Raw genomic sequence first — 6,785 nt, forward strand, 5'->3', positions numbered from 1 at the left:
CTCCCCATTCCCCCTTCCCCTCTTCCCTCTCCTCCTTCCCCTTTCCCCCCTTCCCTTTCCCACTTTCCCTCTTCTCCTCTTCCCCTTTCCCCCTTCCCCTCGTCCTTTTTCTCCTTCCTGTGGTTTACAGCGACAAACCACCAAGCTCAAAATGAACCAGTGCTCCTGGAGCTAGTGGATGTAAAGAAATCCCAGTACCCCACTCAGAAGTGCTAACATGATTATCTTTAATGCTGCGCGCACACCAGTTGCTTAAAATTTCTGGCTGGGTAAGCACAGCACTCTGCGCTCCGTTATCCCACTGCTGCTCCGTTAAGAAGGAGTAATTTCCATCCCTGGTTTACTCAGCACAAGCACAAAGCGTCCCGTGACACTTCTCCTGAGGGTGGGACGGGGTTTTGTTCTGGCAGCCCAGCGGTACGCGGCCACTCAGCTGCTTTCTGCTGCAAGCTGATGCCACGCGCTCTATAGTAATAGTTTTAATTAAAAAAATAACTTTTGCATCGCAGATTTCATAACGAAGATGATGACCCTGAGAACCTGCCCAGTGGAAATCCAGTGTTGCTGAGTTATATAGGGTAGAGCTGGTTATTTTGCTCTGTATTATTTACTATTCATATAGATGGTAGTGAGAAGATATGTACCAAGTATGCACAGCCTCGTGTTGTCCTATAGTTAGAAGGCTGCTGCTTGTGAAATCAAAGAGTAGAGACGTACTATACAGCTGATGTGTTCAGTCTGACGGAACCGTGGGTACTTCAGGTCTGGACTCTCTCCAGCTGCTCTTGCAACTTGGTGCTGGATTGCAGCGCAGTTTTGTAATTGCGCTGAAGAATGCAACGGCGCGCTCGCTGCCAGGGAAGCGGAGGCTGATTTCAGCCACGCAGGGAGAGCCTTGGGTTCAAACAACAGGTCGCTAAAGGTAAAAAAGGTGTGAAGCTCAGTTGGATTCTCATCCTAGTTTAAATCCTCCAAGATAAACCGATAGGACGTGGGTAGTGAGAACCTAGCTGTGACCTCCCTGTGTTGGTGTATGTCTGTATTTATATTAATAAATCCAGTGACTTTGGGAATGTTTCCAGGTCCTGATGCCTCTGGCATGAAGTGGTCTCCATTCATACCATGACATTCCATAGTCTCCGAACCGAGGTGGTGCGTGCATGCTGCCCACGGGGAAGAGCTGTTGGCTCGGCTGGTGCTAACTGCTGAGGCACCCCGAGAATTATCCAGGAGGGTGCCAAGGGTCCTTCAACAATTTAGCAGTACAGTTGATCATATTCCAGTGCATAAGCACTGTTTACTGTACTCATATAGGCACGGGCTATAAATTTCAGTTCTCAAATGATTTTAAATGTTCAAAATCGATTTGTAAAATGTCAGTAAGAATTGCAATTAATAATATTTATTAAGGCACTGCTTTCCAATATAAACTAAATACATCTCAAAAAAATCCCTGCTGGGATAGCTAAATAAATCCGCATTTTCACCTCCGTTGCACAAACAAGAATACTGTGATCACAGCAGTTAAGGCTTCCCATTTTTAAAACTTGTCCTAATCTGTTACTAAATTCTGTTTTGTATGGATTAGAATTTCGGTCAAGTAGGTCAGTAGTTACTGGTATCCGGTATGAAACTTATATAGAATAATCAGTAGATTTTCAGATGAGTTTTCTGAGTGTCAAGTCTGATCATCAGAATGAATGTGCACCACTACACACCACACAATAATTTCAACCTACAGGCTGTAACTCTTTGACTCGTCTTTTCAGGAATGTCAAATTGTCATGGTTTAATCCCAGCCAGCAACTAGGACCACACAGCTTCTCGCTCACCCTGCCTCTGGTGGGGGTGTGTGTGTCTGTTCAGAAGGCCGGGGAGAAGAGGGAGAAAAGGAGGGCAAAGGGGGAGAAAACCTCATGGGTTGAGATAAAGACAGTTTAATAGAACAATAGCAGAAAAGAAAAATAACAATAATAATGGTAAAAGAATATACAAGACATAAGTCACTCTCACCGCCTGGTGAATTGGCTGCCCTGCCTGACCTGAGCAGAGAATCCCACCCCAGCCAATCCCTATTTATATACTGAGCATGACATCTATGGTATGGAATATTCCATTGGCCATTCTAGTGTTCTGTCTATGTTCCTTCTCATCTTCTGTGGGAAGGTGACGAGTCCTTGACTAGTATAAACATCACTTAGCAACAACTAAACCAATGTGCATTATTGACATTCCTTTCATACCAAATCTGAAAACACAGCAACCACTAGAAAGAAAATTAACTCTATCTATCTCAGCTGAAACCAGGACACAAATGCTGCAGAATTCATTCTCAGTAGAAAAAACACTCCAAAGGTTAAATAACCACTGCTGAAAATGTAGAACTTACTTTTAATATAAACTGTATAATCTTTTCTTTGGACACGTGGATCCCCTTATCCTTCTTTTCTGCTAGCTTTTCCCCTAGGTTTAACAACGCCTCGCCATGTCTTTATGTAGGATTGACCATGACAAAGTCAGCTGTTAACTGTCCGATGATTTACATACTCTGATAACAAATATTTTCAAAGCCTCCCAGGCATTCTTGCAGGTTTTACCAAATACTTTCAAAGAGAAGTGGCACACCTCTTCCAGCTCTCAATTCAGTGTAGCTAAACAGAGTGCATCTCGGTTACGCTCACCTTCATACCTGCAGCACTGCAGGACCTCCCTTCAGGTCTTTTGTTGACCACGATGCCTGGACTTTTGTGATGGTCACACACAACTCCCTGCCACGACCTGTATTTCCTTGTTCCTGGATATATGCCCTCACATCCGACTCTGTTGAAGTATATGCTACACAAAGGAGCCCATTTTGCAAAGTGAACTTGTGTTGTTCAGCTGCCTCTTTATTGACTCTATTAATAATTTCACAATTTCCATCTGTGGATGATTTCAGTAGAACAGTTGAGGAAACCCCCCTTCTTTTCAGATCTTTTAATTTCTCTTCTGCATACATGTCATCAATAGGGTGACTGGGTTTTTTGTTCTTCTCTTAACAATTTGCATAAATCAGTACCTTGTTACCTTTTCTCTTTCCATCCATGAATTTCTTTACTTGTTCATCCATGCATGGAATACCTCTTTTGCAAGCTACCCAAGAGAAAAAAAATGCATAAAGCAAGTTTCATCATCTGAATTTCTTAAAGTATCCCATTTTGATTGTGTCTGTATTGTAGTCTTTCTTCACGACTGGAAAATTATTTTCTACTTAAAATGCTGCCCCAGGCAGGTTTTCAGGGTACCACAGAAGTACTAGTGGTGATGATTCGACAAGGACACATTCTTCTATCATTTCTTTGGATTGAAAGAAACAGAAAAACGTGAGTGAAAGTGGCATGGTAACCTTCCTCCAATTTAAAAAACAAGATCAGCAAAAAGCTGTTAAAATTAAATACTGCGGTAGTCCTTAGAGGTCTTGGCCCCATTACTCAATGAATGTTGTAAATCACAAACAAAAGTCCTGTTGCCTCCAGTGAATAATTTGTACTGACATTAAATATTCAATCTCCCTTTTCTTCCCCCTGCCTTTCAGTGGGGTTAGCTTTTTCCCGGAGAGCTTTGTTATCAGCTCACTCTTCCCTTATCAAATGCTTCCTGCATCTGAACTGCCACCAACCAAAGGTAATGTATCCGTTGGGTAGGTCCGGAGCTTCTCACATCTCTAGAGCAGTAAGGACATAACCAGCCTGGAACAAAGACCCACTTAGTTATTTCCTGTAGGTGAGGACAAGGAGATCAAATTCCGTAGTATTTGACTTGTGATTTCTCAATATTCATGCATTTTTATAAGAACCGAAAACTTTGTTTTCTCTAGTAGGAAATTTCTATACCCAGTTAAAATTCTGTTTTGTAAAATGGGTAGAAAGAGCCAAAGATGTAATACCAACAGAAAACTATTGTCTCTGTGATCGTCTCATGACATGCTCTGGATTCCAAGGCTTCTTCATCCAGATGATACTAGGGGATACTCACAGGGAGAGAATACTTAAGTCGGCTGCTTTTAAGCAAGTTGAAAAGATGGTTGTGACTGCAGTGACATTTAAAGGCAGAGATGTCCATTCCTTTGGGAGAGTCATTTATGGTATCTGTTGCCAAATTCAAAAGAAGGGGACTCACTCCAGCATTAAGACCTCTGGCAGTATTTAGTTGAATGAGGGACAGAAATTGTTATTCAGCTTTGGAGAAATATGTCTTTCCTCTTACTTGGACTACAGCTCTACACTGTCCTGATGCAAAAGACCCTTTATAAGGAACCCAACTCCCTGACGTTTTCTTCTCAAGCCTTTCAAAAGACTTACCACAGTCTTAGTGTTTGTGCTGGCACACCGTCAACCTAACACTGCCAAGTTAGCACTAAACCATGTCCCTAAGCACCACATCTACTCCTCTTTTAAATACCTCCAGGGATGGCGACTCCACCACTTCCCTGGGCAGCCTGTTCCAATGCTTGATAACCCTTTCAGTGAAGAATTTTTTCCTAATATCCAATCTAAATCTCCCCAGAGGGAAACTTCAGGCCACATCCTCTTGTCCTATCCTCTCCTCTCATCCTATGATCATACAGCCATTCTTACATTATCAATGTAGTTCTTTATGTCATTGTGGAAAGTAATCAGTAGCTAAATGCCGAAAATATATGAAGGGAACAAAACTACTTTTCTGCCACTTCTCTGATTATGGCTCTGCTTGCAAATACACCAAAACAAGTGGAGGGGCTCCCAAATTGGAAGCCAATCTGAATCAGTTCTAGTTGCACAGATCCAAGCTGTAGAGATCCAAAGCTGTGACGGTCTTAGATCTAAACCAATATACCATTTGTAGAAGTTGTTCTGGAGTTTAAGTCTACTACTTGAGCTATGCTTGTACTTGCCCAAGGAAATGTCACACAACTGCTAATCTGTCTGCAGCCTACCACCTAAGCAAGCAGGGAGGTGTCCACTCATCATTCGTCTGAAAAGGAAGTACCATGTATCTGGAGCATCCTTAACATTCCTCTACATCTCAGAAGTCAGAAGTGCATTTCTGGAAATCGTTCTGGACTGATACTTAGTCAAATGAGGGCTCCTCACGATAGATCTGCTAGCTAACACAGACAAGATTCTGCATTCCTTAGTCAGCAGGAGTGCTGCTTGCCACACTGGCATTCCAAGAAGGAATGAAAGCTTACCTTGTTTTATTTCCTCAGTATGTTGTCAAATTAAGATATTCTGCCTGGCTTCACGGTATCTTTAGCTGGCATGGACTTTGAATAGTAAGAAAACTGAGGGCTGATTACAAATTCTCTACATTTTATATTCTTACAGTGGAAAACAAAGCAGAAGAGAGGATGTGTTCAGCCTTCAGAGACTCTTCAGCTCACAGACGTTGACCATATAGAATCATAGAATGGTTTAGGTTGGAACGGACCTTAAAGATCATCTAGTTCCAACGCCCCTGCCATGGGCAGGGACACCTCCCGCTAGACCAAGCTGCTCAAAGCCCCATCCAGCCTGGCCTTGAACACCTCCAGGGATGGGGCATCCACAGCTTCTCTGGGCAATCTGTGCCAGTGCCTCACCACCCTGATGCTAAAGAATTTCTTCCTAATATCTAATCTAAATCTACCCTCTTTCAGTTTAAAACCGTTACCCCTCGTCCTATCACCGCACTCTCTGATAAAGAGTCCCTCCCCATCTTTCCTGTTGGCCCCCTTTAGCTGCTGGAATGCTGCTATAAGGTCTCTCTGGAGTCTTCTTTTCTCCAGGCTGAACAACACCAATTCTATGAGCCTGGCTTTATAGGAGAGGTGCTCCAGCCCTCTGATCATCTTTGTGGCCCTGCTCTGGACCTGCTCCAACGGGTCCATGTCCTTCTTGTGTTGGGGGCCCCAGAGCTGGATGCAGTACTCCAGGTGGGGTTTCACAAAAGCAAGTTTATTTATAGAGGGATCCACTCTTGACAACAGTATCTGGAAGAATCTGAGTTACTCAGGGTTCTGTCTGTGAAAAGGCATGACATCAGTTGTCAGAAAATACATATCTAAAATCATAAGGATTCTGCCTAACTTAATCTGAAAACTCTTGCACAGTAATTGACCTGAATTAAATTTCAAGATGCAGTGCTCTAAGGAAGACATGACTGATCGTTAAATGACTATTGTACTGATATACCACACTGGTGATTTCCACTGTCCTATTCATGGATGCAAAGTATGTTAAGATATGGATTGTACAGAAATAACTGCAATATTAGCAGGGCTCGTTGGGAGAGCTTTAAACTAGATTTGAAGGGGGATGGGCATGTAACTGGGCTCGCTAGAGAGGTGCCTGGGCATAGTAGCCCAGCAGTTGTGGGGCCGAGTGCTAGTATTTTTGAGAATCAGAAGGCCCACCACTCCTCAAGGGCAAAAACTACACACTCATTGGCTTTTCTGAAATGCCTGTACACCAATGCGTGTAGCATGGGGAATAAACTGGAGGAGTTAGAGATCTGTGTGCGGTCACAGGACCATGATCTCATTGCAATTACTGAGACGTGGTGGGATGGCTCACATGACTGGAACACTGTCATGGAGGGCTATGTTCTCTTTAGGAAAGATAGGCCAGCGAGGCGAGGCGGTGGAGTTGCTCTTTATGTGAGAGAGCAACTGGAATGTATCGAGCTCTCCCTGGGAGCAGATGAAGAGCAAGTTGAGAGCTTGTGGGTAAGGATCAAAGGGCAGGGTAATATGAGAGACACAGTTGTGGGTGTCTATTACAGGCCAC

At 43.4% G+C, this 6,785-nt stretch overlaps 1 protein-coding gene across 1 annotated transcript in view; it reads left to right on the forward strand.

Annotated features, from left to right (window-relative positions):
• KDELC2 (KDEL (Lys-Asp-Glu-Leu) containing 2) overlaps nt 1-6,785 on the forward strand; it is a 19,148-nt gene that overhangs the window by 846 nt on the left and 11,517 nt on the right. The gene's annotated exons all lie outside the window — the stretch shown is intronic.

This window comes from Charadrius vociferus, unplaced genomic scaffold (genome assembly GCF_000708025.1).
Source record: "Charadrius vociferus isolate BGI_N301 unplaced genomic scaffold, ASM70802v2 scaffold118, whole genome shotgun sequence".
Lineage (NCBI taxonomy): Eukaryota > Metazoa > Chordata > Aves > Charadriiformes > Charadriidae > Charadrius > Charadrius vociferus.